General features: G+C 41.9%; 1 long non-coding RNA gene across 1 annotated transcript in view; it reads left to right on the forward strand.

Moving 5' to 3' along the window:
- LOC118663668 overlaps positions 1-14,902 on the forward strand; it is a 175,638-nt gene that overhangs the window by 1,327 nt on the left and 159,409 nt on the right. Inside the window, exon 2 of the long non-coding RNA XR_004970107.1 lies at positions 4,730-4,841. This is a non-coding gene — a long non-coding RNA (uncharacterized LOC118663668). The remainder of the gene's footprint in view (positions 1-4,729; positions 4,842-14,902) is intronic.

Consider the following 14,902-nt stretch of genomic DNA (forward strand, 5'->3'; position numbering starts at 1 on the left):
GGTTCTGGATTCAGGCACATGCCCCCATTGCTTGTGGGCTTGATCACCGGTAGGGGGCGTGCAGGGGGCAGCTAGGTTGATATTTCTCTCTAATGGATGTTTCTATCTCTCTCTCCCTCTTCCTGAAATAAATAAAAACATATTTCAAAAGTACAAGCCGGTGGTTAGATAGATTCATATGATTAAAGCAAACATTTTTGTGCTTTGTTTTGCATTTGCAGATGCTGTTCCCTCAGTGACTCAGATGGTGAACTGTTCCAACCACAGGGGACTTCAGTTCGTAGCTGAAGTTTTAGTTCCTATTTATAGACTTTTTTTTTTTTTTTGGAGTTATTTGACTATCTAATTTCCTTTGAGAAAAATTGTTTTACTTTCTTTTATGTTCATATTTTAATTTTATTCCCCAGCTCTTATGTTAAATATTGTAACTTAAATAGTGGAACATTAGTGGGGCAGCAACCAGGTGCAATACTCAGAATATGGGAGAGTTCTTGGAAACTGTAAAGTGTTATACAGAAAATTGGTGATGGTTCATTGACTCATTAATTTATTTCTTCACTTAAGAAATATAATTTGAAAACATCCTAGGTGCCTCTTTCAGTTTTGGTTTCCAAGTAAGAGAAATTGTCTTTAATTTAGGTAGAAAAGAACTTCCATGGAAGGAACCATGTAGCTCACAGAGGCAATAGGAATACAAGAGAGTCAAGCTTGGAAAGCAAGCAGAAATCAAGGGACAATGGGAACAGCAGCAAAGTCAAGGTCACACTATGCAATAGATTGGTTAGGAAGCCTCTGTGGTCACTGTTGTCTGTTGCTACTGCCAAGAGAGATAGGCTATCCCTGTGTTTTTATGTTGTCTCTGCAAGAGCCAGTGGGGGAGGGGGATGCCCTCTCATAGGGCATATACCAGGATCCTAGCTATCCAAGGGTGAGAAGGAGGGGCACTGATTCTACTGCACACTTTAGGGGATCATTTGAAAGAAGTTTGGATAGTGGGCAACAAAAAAACAGAAAACAAACAAAAAGCACCCTGAAATATGTTACTACCTAGGTGCTGGGGGTAGAACAATGAACAGATTAGATATGGTCCCTCCTCTTAAGAATCTTACATATTAGTGGAGTGAGGATGACTGTTCTTTTTTTTTTTTTTTTTTTTTTTGTATGAAGAAGGGAAAAAAGAAAGCAAAGAATTATTTAGCCCTCATCTCAAAGTAATGGGCTAAGTTTCCCCTTATTTCTTCCCTATTCTTATCTTTTGGGTAAGGTTGGAAGTTAGTTAGGGGAAGTTAGAAATTACTGATTTAGGGAGTGCTGTGTCTAGTCCCAGCCGTGGGCAAACTATGGCCCGCGGGGCCGGATCCGGCCCATTTGAAATGAATAAAACAAACACAAAAAAAAGACTGTACCCTTTTATGTAATGATGTTTACCTTGAATTTATATTAGTTCACATAAACACTCCATCCATGCTTTTGTTCCGGCCCTCCGGTCCAGTTTAAGAACCCATTGTGGCCCTCGAGTCAAAAAGTTTGCCCACCCCTGGTAGTCCATCACCTGTAATCTCAAGGTCAAGGGTGTGGTGGAAACAAGATCTGGATCTGGAGGTGGAGCGGGCAATCCTGTTGTCTAGTGCCCTCCTCATGCAGCTGCTCTCCAAAGTCCTTTCCACACATGCTCCCCTTTTATCAAAATGGGGTCTTTATGATTATTGGGTTAATTTCCTGAGGGCTCCTTTTTAGATATCCTAAAACTGAATCCAAGTTGTTATGGGGTTTATAGCCTTAAAAGCTGTTTCTGATAGGATACTTTTATAATGATTAACTTCATATTCCAAAAAGGTTTTGGGATTCTTTTTTAAAAATGAATTTAAAAAAACGTTTGAATTCTGAGTGATCTGATTTAGTGGATGGGTTTGTTGCTTGAAGTTTTAAATTATGTTCTGAGTTTGTGGGTCCTAGCTGTAATTAATTTTCAGACCAAGAAAGGAACAGAGGGCAAAGAATGAGAGACCAGAACCTGTCATGATTTAAAGTGATCAGTGAGACCAGAATTGTGTCAGAGTCATGTCATTTCTGAGTATTTACTGCACATTTTTTTTTCTTTTGAAGAGGATTTTAAGTTTTAAGTAAAAAAATTTACTTGATGGGGCAAAGCCCTATTTAAACCTTGTTTCTTCAAAGTGGAACCGTAACGATATTTACTATATCATCAAAGTGTTCTGACTGGAAAGATGTGGGGACAGTTTCAAGGGTCATGTTTAACATTAGGTTTGTTTCACAATATAAGTAAATCGCAGAAACCCTTCATATTTTGTATTCTTGGTATTCTGAAAAATGGGTGTCAATCAAATGATTGTGTATTAAACCAGGGTCACTTGCCTTGTAAATGAGCCTTCTTTAGGACCTATTTTAAAAGTGGATAATCTCTTGGAAAACCAAAGAATCATTACAAAGATATATACTTAAAAGATTGATTTCTGCATGTTGGGGTTGCTTACAATAGTAGAGGTTGGAGTGGGGTGGAGGGGAATGAAACGAGCAGTGGGAGGAGTCACATTTATAGGAGTTTATTGATCCAAAGCGTGGTAAGATTTTTTTTGCTTGGCTTATTCTCCCCTTCTCTATACCATTTCAAATCCCACTCATCCTTTAATATACCAGTATGAAAAATTTCTAGGTGAGACCCATAGTAGGAAATGGATTTTATGTTGCAACCCTAGTACATATACAGTATATACACATTTCAGGAAGGAAAGACACCTTTTAAAAGTGCCCTGTTGTAACCAAACTTGTATTTGAAATTAATTGCTAAAGTAGAGAGCCTTGTCTGCTGGTTCTGGATTACTTTTTCCTCTGTATAGTGTTTGTTTTTTTTGCTGCTCATTTAGCACATGCCATCTAATGCTTGGCATTGTTATTTGTGTATGCGGTTCACTGGCTGCTTTAGATAGTTCTGATGCCATCCTGGAGGGAAGTCTCTAATGACATGCCATAGGGCTCTTTATCCTACCACGTTCAATATTTTTTTTTTATTAAAGTTTTCACTGAAGGTTAGAAAGATTGCTCATCAAATTTGTAGGTGACACAGAGCAAGTAGCCATAGCTAATATATTGAAAGGTGAAATCAAGATTCAAAATGAAACATGAATGTTGGAATGAAAACCAACATGATATAATTTAACAAAGACCAATACAAAAGCCCTTTATTGAGGCTAAAAAAATATAAATCAAGGGAGGTTTCTGGATTGTGACAATAATGCATGTGAAAAGATGGGGATATAAATCTTACATACATGCAAAATGGCTCAAAAATATTATTCTGTATAAAAAAGCTAATGTAATTTTATGCTGCATCAATAGAAATATGGTATATAGCTTGCAAGATAGGTAACAGGTTCCCAGTGTTCTGGGCTGGAGATTTATCTGGCTCCAGTTACCTTATTTTAATATAAACATTGATAAGTTAGAGATTAGCATAGGCCCTCAGGATGTGAAGGAAGAGGAAACCATGGTTTATGTGGAAGAGTTAGAGCAAATGTTTAGCCTAGAGAAGAGGCAAATAATACAGTACATGATTGCCACTTTAAATATTTGCCTAGCTGTCACGTGGCAGAGGGGTTAGTGTTTCCTGCTCCCCAGGGCAGAGTTAGGACCAAAGGATAAAAGTGACAGAGGAGCTGACTTTGATTCTAATAATTAAGGTTGTCCAAGAGTACAGCAAGTTGCCGTATGAAGGAGTGAATTTTCACCCAGAGAAATACCCTGCAGAGGTTGAGTAACTGTCTGGCTAGGATGCTAGTAGTAGGGATCAGCTGAATGAGGCAACCGGCTGAGATAGATGATCTCTCTGGTTGAATTTTATAATTCTCTGAATTGCATATTTGAAAAATAATGCTATGAAAGTGAATTTATATAGATGAGTTTAAGAGACACATTAATATTCCAGCTTGTGAGAACGTTAAATGTGCACAGTAGAGCATTTTTTATCTCAAAGCACTATAACACTATTCCTTTACTTTTTAAAAATACAACTTTGTTTCTTGTGTGCATTTGTAAAATCCAAAAAAGCCTGAAGACCAACATTTTTTTTAATCTCATGTTGAAATAACCTTAATTGAACTGATAGGACACTATTTCAGTCTTTACTCCAGTTAGAATTAACGTTCACATGTACCTCTGTAGAATTATTATTGTATTTGATCATAGGGAGCTGTGCAGATCCTATTGGGGGTTATGATTTTTACCACTAACTTTCAAAATATTTGAAAAGTTCTTGATTCTCCGCTGTCTATCTCCAAAGGATTTGGTTAGGGGTTGTTATTCTTAGTTGTCCTATAATTAAATAGTTCTTGTTTTTTCAGGGTAACTTGAATTGATTGACCAAAAATCTAGGCAATAAGCTCCATTATTTCCCCATGCTAGAATGATTCTCAAGAGCTATTGTCAAGTCCTTAAAACTTGTCACAGAAGGAATTTGCTCTATGAGCTACACTTATACTAAATATTGAAGCAATAAGTTGCTCTGCCACTCCATATATATTTTATGAAGAGGTCAGTGGCAAATATTATCAGTGTCAAGGATCGCCTCTCAAAGCATAATTTGATATTACTTAAGGCTGGCTCTGGGTGACAGTATCACACTTTTCTGGCCTAAGTGGAGTGCTTAGTAAGATCAGGTAATTAATGGCTTTCGTTTTACAAATTATTTCTATAACTTTTACTCACTCTGCAGAACTTATGGGACACCTATGCTGACTCTCAGTGAGGCAACAGTGTTTACAATATGAAGGACATGAAGATACTAATTTTAATATTCTCATTTCACCCTGAAAACAACCTGTAAGGTAAGCAGGACAGATATTATTGTTCCCATTTTAACAGTGCAAAAAAATGGAATCTCAGGGAAGTTAAGTGATTTGCTCAGGTTGCACATCCAGTAAGTGGTAGAACAGGACTTGAATCTAAGGTTTTAATTCAGAGTCTAGTTATCTTTCCATTATATTAACATATATTGAGAACCTGTTGTTTATCATATAAAATGCATCTTTTCTTCACCCAACCCTTATCAGAGTCATTTACTTTTACTTGGCTGCTCAGAATTCGTGCCCAGTTTCTGTGTTTGGAGAATGCTCTGTGAAATAAGTTTTTATTGGATATGGGTCTCCACTTATTACCGTGAAAGCCAAAAAGCTCAAACTCTTTGTCTTTCCATTCCCTGGCAGTTGGGAATCAGGAACATCAAGTAAGCTCAGCCAATGAGATATGCACCCCCCCCCCCCCCCCCCGCCACCCGGGGTAAGACACCAAAGAACAAAAGAGTGGGGGCAGCCTAGAATTCAAGCTGGTGAAGGTGGTGCATTCTGTGTCTAGCTGTGGCAGTTCATCAGCAGGCTGGATCTTTGGTTGTGTGCCGGGGTCCAGCCCCAGCGGGTCCAGGGGTCCCCAAAGGTGTGGACGGAGTCGGTGAAGAAGGAATGACACGGAGACGGAGTTCAGTTGATCAGCAGCCTAGCCAGGATCTCTAGCCAGGATCTCCAGCCAAGTTCTGGTCTGGATCTCCAGAGAGGTTCTGCATCGGATCTCCAGCCAGGTTCTGTAGCCATGTTCCCTTGCTAGATTCTCCAGCCAGGTTCTGTCCAGGTTCTCCAGCCAGGTTCAGTCACCAGGTTCTAGTCAGGTTCTCTTGCCAATTTCTGTAGTCAGGTTCAGTGCAGGATCTTTTGCCATGTTCTCTCCAGCGAAGTTCTTCTGTCTGTGTAGGTTCCTTCTTCTGAGTTCTGTCTTCTTCATTCTGTGTTCTGAGTTCTGGCTCTTGCTGTCTTGTTGCATCTGTATTTATACCAGTTGATTCAATCCTATCAATCTCTATTACAAAGGTTAGGGAGTTTCTTATCTTCATTCCAGGGAGTAAAGATTATGTAGCTTAAGCACGATTGTTCGTAGTTAAAGTGATTAATTACCCACCTGGCATTAGTTTAAGAGGTTTTATTCCCTCCCTAACTTCAGGGGAAAATCCCTACCTGGGGAAACAACCTTTCTCAGAGACCTTGGTTAAAACACATAGTGCCAAGAAGGTGAGCAAACATATTAAGAACAGTATGCCATATATGCCAGGTCCCTTGAAACAGCAAGCATGGACCGGCTCCCGGCAAATTCCCCCTTTTTTATTTTTTAAAGGCATGCATTAAAAAGAAAAACCTCAAATGCTCTCTTATATCCATTTTAAGAGTAGGATTGGCGCTTTCCGCTATTACCTGAGTCCTGATCTATCACCCCAGGGAGAGCTTGCCAATCCTGCACTTTCCCGGGGTGGAAAGGCTGCAGTGGGGTTAAGGATAAGGCTCCTTGGGCCTACCTTCTCCCATGCCTCTACATTTACCTTTCGGGCACCTTTCCTTCCTCAGAAAAGCATGGACGTATTTCTTGTATAAAATGTTCCATGTGACTGGGAGTAACCTTAATTCCTCTGCTAGCAAGCATATGTGTTAAAAGATCAATACAGAGTCTTATTTCTTTAGACTCAGTATGGCACATCTTCTTAATCTAAAGATCAATACAGAGTCTTCTTTCTTTGGACTCAGTATGGCACATCTTCTCAATCTAAGAATCAATACAGAGTCTTCTTTCTTTGGACTCAGTATGGTACATCTTCTCAATCTAAGTTCTGTACTATCCACCTTCTTATCCTACTTATCCTTTATAGGGGGGTCTGCAGTACCCTGGTGGAGTCCTATCCGTCCCGAGTGTGGGGTTCTCAAGGGGGGGGCTTACCTAAGGGAATCCTGTTCCAGGGGTTCCCAAAGGTGTGGACAGAGTCGGCGAAGACTATCCACCCTCTTCCTGCGGTGGAGTCCTATCCGTCCTGAGTGTGGGGGGGCTTACCTAAGGGGTCCCTGTTCGGGCGCCATATGCCGGGGTCCAGCCCCAGCGGGTCCAGGGGTCCCCAAAGGTGTGGACGGAGTCGGTGAAGAAGGAATGACACGGAGACGGAGTTCAGTTGATCAGCAGCCTAGCCAGGATCTCTAGCCAGGATCTCCAGCCAAGTTCTGGTCTGGATCTCCAGAGAGGTTCTGCATCGGATCTCCAGCCAGGTTCTGTAGCCATGTTCCCTTGCTAGATTCTCCAGCCAGGTTCTGTCCAGGTTCTCCAGCCAGGTTCAGTCACCAGGTTCTAGTCAGGTTCTCTTGCCAATTTCTGTAGTCAGGTTCAGTGCAGGATCTTTTGCCATGTTCTCTCCAGCGAAGTTCTTCTGTCTGTGTAGGTTCCTTCTTCTGAGTTCTGTCTTCTTCATTCTGTGTTCTGAGTTCTGGCTCTTGCTGTCTTGTTGCATCTGTATTTATACCAGTTGATTCAATCCTATCAATCTCTATTACAAAGGTTAGGGAGTTTCTTATCTTCATTCCAGGGAGTAAAGATTATGTAGCTTAAGCACGATTGTTCGTAGTTAAAGTGATTAATTACCCACCTGGCATTAGTTTAAGAGGTTTTATTCCCTCCCTAACTTCAGGGGAAAATCCCTACCTGGGGAAACAACCTTTCTCAGAGACCTTGGTTAAAACACATAGTGCCAAGAAGGTGAGCAAACATATTAAGAACAGTATGCCATATATGCCAGGTCCCTTGAAACAGCAAGCATGGACCGGCTCCCGGCAGTTGTGATTCTTCATGCTTAATCTTTGTTGATTTCTGACTATTTTCTGGGTGTGATTCTCATCCTTTTATGGTCTGTGCTGTGAGCCATCTGCTTTCCTTTCATGAAATTTGTCTGCAAAAGTTAGCAGGGGTTAGTTTCTGTTGTTTTCGACTAAGAACTTTAGAAGAGATTCATTTTATAGATGAGAGTTGTTCAGATTTTGGACATATTTTGAAGGGGGTGCTGACAGAATTTGTTGAGGGATTGGATATGGAATGTGAGAGAAAGAAGGGAATCAAAGACATTAGAATTTTTGGTCTGAATAATAGAAAAAATAAAGATATTATCAGTTCTAATTGCTTATTACTTACAAACAACCCCCCAAACAGTGGACTGAAACAGCAGCCATTCTTATTATTTCTGTTGGCTTGGCTGTCTTACAGCATAATGACTGGGTTTTGAGACTCAGTGCTCCCTGAAGGTGACCATTCCAGGAGAAGAAGCTGCATGGCCTTCTATGACCTAACCTCAGAACTCACGTAGGGTCACTTTCACCATATTCCATGTCTAGAATTATTCACGGGCTCACCCAGATTGAAAGAGCAGGAGACATTGGAGCATCAAAGAATTTGGAGCCAAGAAAACAGAAATACCAATCAGAAAGAATATATGCACCCCTATGTTCATAGCAGCACAATTTACAATAGCTAAGATTTGGAAACAGCCTAAGTGCCCATCAGCAGATGAGTGGATTAGAAAACTGTGGTACATCTACACAATGGAATACTATGCTGCTATAAAAAAGAAGGAATTCTTACCATTTGCAACAGCATGGATGGAACTGGAGAGCATTATGCTAAGTGAAATAAGCCAGTCAGAGAAAGATAAATATCACATGACCTCACTCATTTGTGGAATATAACGAACAGCATAAACTGATGAACAAAAATAGAACCAGAGTCATAGAAGCATTGATTAGATTGTCCAACCTATGAGGGAAGGCGGGGGTAATGGGTTAAGAGGTCAACCAAAGGACTTATATGCATGCATATGAACATAGCCAAATGGACACAGATTAGGGGTGGGGCGGGGGCAACTGGGGAGAGGTCAATGGGAGGAAAAGGAGACTTATGTAATACTTTAAACAATAAAGAATTTAAATTTTTTTAAAAAAGAACTTGGAGCCATGTTTAAAACTGTCATAACATTATTAAGGACCTCTAGGAATGAGGCATAGCTTCTGTGGGAAGCAGGATCCCAACACAGTCAAGAATGAGTGAATCTTACAACTCTTTCAGTGTGATATTAATGTAGAGCAGCGATTTCAACTGGTGTGCTGCAGCACACTGGTGTGCCACAAGAATTTTTAAAATATGCAATGCCCAACTGTTTAGTCAGGGCCACTGACCTCTTTTCTTTTAGTTTGCCAAATAAAAAATGACAGCAGCCAACACAACAATAGCCATCTGATGTGAATGAATCAAAATTATACCTATTGCTTTTGTCAGATTGGCAAAAATATATTTTTTGGTGTGCCGCAGAATTTTAGTAATTAGTTTATGTGTGCCATGAGACTGAAAAAGGTAGAAAATTGCTGATGTAGATAATTAACATGAAGAAACAGCATTTATAATAGGAATGAATAAAAATATTTCTGCTGTATGTGACCTCTGTGAAATGGAGACCTGTCATTCAAATGCCAAATGCAACTCAGACTTTTAGGTAATCCTATATAATAAAAACTTAATATGCTAAGTGTCCGGTCATCTGATCGACCATTCAACCAATCAAAGTGTAATATGCTAATGATATGCTAAGATTGCTTAACCGCTTGCTATGATGTACACTGACCACCAGGGGACAGACAGTCGATTGGTCAACCAGTCGCTATGATGTGCACTGACCACCAGGGGGCAGATGCTCCAACCTGTAGGTTAGCTTGCTGCTGGGGTCCAGCTGATCTGGACTGAGCAAGATGGGCCAGACACACCCTGGAACCCTCCTATGGTCCCTCCCTAGCTGGCTAACCTCCTGTGTCCTTCCCGGGCCCTGATTGTTGCTCTGGTGGGGTCCCTCAGCCTGGCCTGCACCCTCTCGCAATCTGGAACACCTTGGGGGATGTCGGAGAGCTGGTTTTGGCCCCATCCTGCAGGCCAGGCCGAGGAACCCCACTGGTGCACGAATTCGGGCACCGGGCCTCTAGTTTTTATATAATTATTATAGCTGTTTCAATGATAGCAGGTGGCTGCTCTGCTCATGCCTTGGGCTTTGTCCTGTGGAGGGGACCAATGTTGAACAAAATTCCTGGCTTTGCCTGTTAATTGATCATTCACATGGAGGGGGGTGGTATTGGGAGAGGGCGAATTCCACATTTCACAAAAGGGGATTGGTTCTAGAAATTAATGTATATTAAGAAGGCATAGGTAGGAAGTGAGATTTGAGGTGGCTCTGGAAAAGAACCCTGTTTGGGTGATTCATAGAGTGGGGGCACTAACATAGATAGAGAGGAGATGAGGGGTAAGGGAAAAGTTAACCTGCTCATAGGAAGGGAATACAGAGTTTAGGGCTGTGTAAAGATGGGATCAAATGGGATGGATTGGACTGATGGAGCTTTTCCAAATCATCCCGATCTGGCCTTTGTTTGAGTGTGTTTTGAATTTTGATCAGTGTGCTTCCTCATAATATGTATGTCACCATTGAAGTGGTTCAGTGACCCAGGGGTCCAAATGCATGAAATCACTTTAAAGAGACAGATAGACAGGTTTCTAACCCTTCAGCTATTTGGCTACATTCAGGTCCCACTTAAGAAAATTACCTGGATTTAAGATAATCCTCAGAGGATTTTGGTTCCATTAAAAATTTTGAGCACAGGATAGATGTAATCCTTGATTCCTCATTTAATAAAATATAGAGGGAAATGGGTGCACACACCTCAGCACCCTGAAATAGCAGATGACTAGAAGTACCTTGATTGGAATACATTCGGACAGATAGAAATATGTTTGAAATCATTGGGTGACATTTCAGTGGTGTTTCCCCTTCCCCTTTCCATTTTGCTGGAAATTTTTTTTTTCTTTCACAGAGTATTACAGAAGCATTTGCACTTGCTTGTATTCACAGAATGCCAAGGCATGATATTACTCACTGATTCCTTGCAAATCAGGGAAAAGATTTTAACAAGTGTAAAACACTGCACTGGTTGCTTTGAAGTTAACTGCAAAGGAAGAGAAGGCCCCTGTTCTTGTTAAGGGGGCAAGGCTAAGCATCTGAAAAATGTAAAATATTACATATTAAATATATTCATGCTAGTTTTAAAACTAGTTTTGCAAGCATTTTTTTGTTCGATACTAGCCATATATGGAGTGTTTAATATGTGTCAGATATCATAATACATTATCTCATTTAATCTTTCTAACAGCTCCAGTGAGGGAGGTATTGTTATCTTTACAGATAAGGTCCTCCTGGCAATTCTGAGGGGAGTCAGAACCAGCTTTTAAAACAGATTAGGAAACAGGCTCCCAATGCTAAATGACTTCCATACAGTTATTTTACCTTAATGACCTAGTCTTTTTAACCCTTTCTCATGGACCAGTGCACTATAATACCAGCATGTGAATTTTCTGACATTGTGTTAGTATTGTAATATCTTTATATATACCAACACTTTATTTATATCTTCAGTCTAACACGTTGTGTTGGAATAAGCACGATGCTTTGCAATGAGTTTATTTAATAACCTGTGTAGCCTCATAGATTCAGAATGAGACCTGGAGGGAGGTATACCACCGGCTTTGGAGAGGGCAGCTAGATTTGATTAAATGGAGAACTTACTGAAGATGATGGAACCTAGGCGAGAAACTTCTGCTGTATCAGTGCAGACTGTTTAGGCCAGGTGGTGATGTGTGTGAGCATGGCTATCTTAGATTGGGTACTTGAAAATAAACTTTGAGGCAGAGTTTTATGCAGAGAGTTTATTGTGAATGAATTCAGGAGATACATCTGTAAGGTAGTGGGAAGGCGGGATTGGGCAGAGGGAGAAATCAACCTGTACTTCTGTGACAATGGGGCCTCAGTTGATTCTGCAGGAAGCTCTGAAGATGGGATGGTCTTTCAGAGTTGTCCCATATTGAGGCATGTGGACCAGACCTTTGTATCCCTTCATGAGCCAGTCATTGGTCATAGGCGGTCCCCTAGGAGGGACTGTCATTCTAGGTGAGGCAGATCCTTGCCACCAAGGGCAATTCCAAGTGTTGAACTCAGCTATGAGTCACAGTACCCAGTATTCTTAGCAACTAAAGCATGAGTGTGTCAATCCTGGAGAGGGGACCTGGTGGAGCATCTTAGTGTGCTGCTCAAGTCCACTTACTTTTTATAATAAGTTCACCCTATCTGGGAACATATATTGAATTTTGGTTGGTCTTGTTTCCTGGGAACTTGCAAATGAAGGTTTAGTGGGAACTACTACAGCCCTTGCTGCTACAGTTGATCTCAAGGCTGTAACTGATGCTTCTTTCCCATTCATTCTAGATTCCCCTTAGCCCTGGCTAGCCCCACTGCTGGCCTAGGGGTCTTGCATCCTAGAGAGTCCTGAGCCCCTGGTTACTGTGCCTTTCTCAGGTTATGGCCATTGTTCTCATCCACAGAGGTATAATGAGACTCCACAGCAGATCTCCTGATTGCTACACACACTCTTCTCTACAGGTAGAAGTGTTCCTTTTTTGAGAATTAGGGCCTTTAGACCCACAGAGCCTAAACTTGCATGGATAGTAAGCATACATTCAGTGCCTAGAACAGTGCCTGGTACATTAGGGAGTGTTCATTGAATGAGGAATGAATCCTATATAATAAAACCCTAATATGCAAATTGACTGAACGGTGGAACGGCCAGGGGAACGACAGGTTGCTATGATGCACACTGACCACCAGAAGGAAGCTCGGGGGCAGCTCCTGCATTGAGTGTCTGCCTCCCCCCCCCCCGCCCCCCAAGAGGGAAGCGACAGGTGGCTATGGTGTTGGGGGACGGCGGATGGCGCCGACCAGTGTGCAGTGCCAGGCCACCAGCCAAGGCGGGTGCCAGCAGGGCGGCGGGGGGAGGGGGGCCCAGATCGCCCTGCCCACCGGTCATCCCACAGATTGGCCCTGATCGCCAGGCAGGCCTAGGGACCCTACCCTATATATTGGGAACAGTCTCTTAGATTTAAAAATTAAAACCTGAAAAAACAGGATGATGCAGTGATGACATGCATGGACTCTGGCTGCATATTTTGTGGTCAGCTCTGATTCTGATACTTATAACTGCGTGACAAAGCCCATTACTTAACTTCTCTCTGCTTCAGTTTTTCCACCCATAAGATGGGGAAAATGGTACTACTGCCTCAGAAGGATCATCTTATGTACTACTTTTTATAATTAGGGCAAAAACATGTAGCTGCCCATACAACAGCAAGATGCCTTTCACCTGTATGAAAAGTATGGTCACTGGTGCATGCAGCGTCCCGGATTGTGAGAGGGATGTCCGACTGTTGGGCGCAGGCCGGGCTGAGGGACTCACCCCCACCCCATGCACGAATTTCATGCACCGGCCTCTAGTGAATAAATATTGACCAAGCTTGGTTTTACTTCTATGGAATTTCCATTTTGATGCCCTCTTTTCCATTCTCCTCCAGAACTGTTGGCTACTTAGCTTTCCTCCCTGACTTCAGTGAACCCCATGGCTCTGTTGTTCTCTGAACTCTGTAATCCAATTTTTACCTTGCATACTCAGCTCCCACCCATCTAGGCCTTCTGGTCTTGCTCCTACTCTTTTCAGGATCTTTGCAGGAAGTTGGTAAAACAACATGTGCCTCAATGTTTATGGTGCTCATTATGCAGTTCCCAGGGTCCTTCTGGAATAATTGCTTTAATGCAAAGGTTTATTTCTGATAGCAACTATTTCAGGGCCAGTTGCAGTTAAGAAGAGGAGCTGGATTTAGGATGTGAGGGAATTTACATGTCTTTTAAATCGTCCCTAGGCTATCTGTTGTTTATTCTGCTTATGCTGAAAGAAGTAGAATGGAGAGGGAAACCTAGATGCAAAGAGAGTGTGTATTTGGGAGCTAGAACAGGGGATTTCGGGATATTCCAGCTGGTGGACCAAGACCGAAGTTTCTAATGCTGAAGAATTAAAACAAAAATCTCTTCTTCAGACTTCTTCCCTTAAAGAATTTAATGAACAGATTGGGGATTTTGTTTTCATAGCCCTTTAAGAAAATGTGGCTCTGTAAATAACCACCTGCCCTGTCATAAGAACCTGTTCATCATAAACTGGGAGGTATAGAAGCAGAGCTATAAAGCCTAAAGGCTCCAGTGGTGCTGACATGGTGTTTCCTTCACTTAATCACCTGGCCTGCCAGGGATGCCTGCTTACTGAAGACGGGTCCCAGAATCTGAGACGTGTTGAACCCCAGAGGCTGGCCACTCCTCTTTCCTCCCAATTCAAGAATGTGACATCATCTTGAAAATCTCATTACTTCTTGGGGCAGCCCATTCCATTGCTTTCAGGCTCTTAGGGTTAGGAAATCCTCTGACTTGTGACTTCCACCCCTTGGTTCTGTGTTTGGCCTTCCCAGAGAATAGATTCAGTCCTCTACCTCCGCCTGGTGCAGCTCCAGCAATCTCTTGCTTCTGTTACTCGGCCTGCAGAGGGTTAATTATGTGTGCAGCTCTGCTCTGCAGCCAAAAGCACAAAAGGCTGTGTTAAATGAAAGTCACAGAAGCTGTGCCTTCTAGTGGAAGGTCCTCTGCCCTCCCCCCAAAACTCATGAATGTGGGCAATAGGTACACATGAGGACCATCACTTCCTGTTGACTGTGTGTATGACAGAGCCTCCGCCTCTGCATCCTCATTTGGAGTTTCTGGCTCTATGGTCGGTGACTCTAAGCACCAAAGAAATAATCCTTGGTGTGTGAGTGTGAGTGTGTGTGTGTGCATGTGATGAGGAATAGAGTGGGATAAGGTGTTAGGAGGGAAGAATGCCAGAGATCTAGATTATTCTATAATTGACAAAGAAATTGACTTCTGAAATTTTTGCAGAGTCCTCAAGTAAAGTCGTTGCACACACCACAGCCATAATCACTAAATTTGATTAATCGTTGACAATTGAATCCAACTTTCAAACGCTCTCCCTCAGGGCATAGCATCGTTCATATGTTTAGTTGGTATTTACTGATTGTCCACTGAATGGATAATCCTATTGCTGGTTCTGCATGGAATGCACTATCTAAGCCACCTACA

The sequence above is a fragment of the Myotis myotis genome, unplaced genomic scaffold, assembly GCF_014108235.1.
Source record: "Myotis myotis isolate mMyoMyo1 unplaced genomic scaffold, mMyoMyo1.p scaffold_m19_p_9, whole genome shotgun sequence".
In the NCBI taxonomy this organism is placed as follows: Eukaryota; Metazoa; Chordata; class Mammalia; order Chiroptera; family Vespertilionidae; genus Myotis; species Myotis myotis.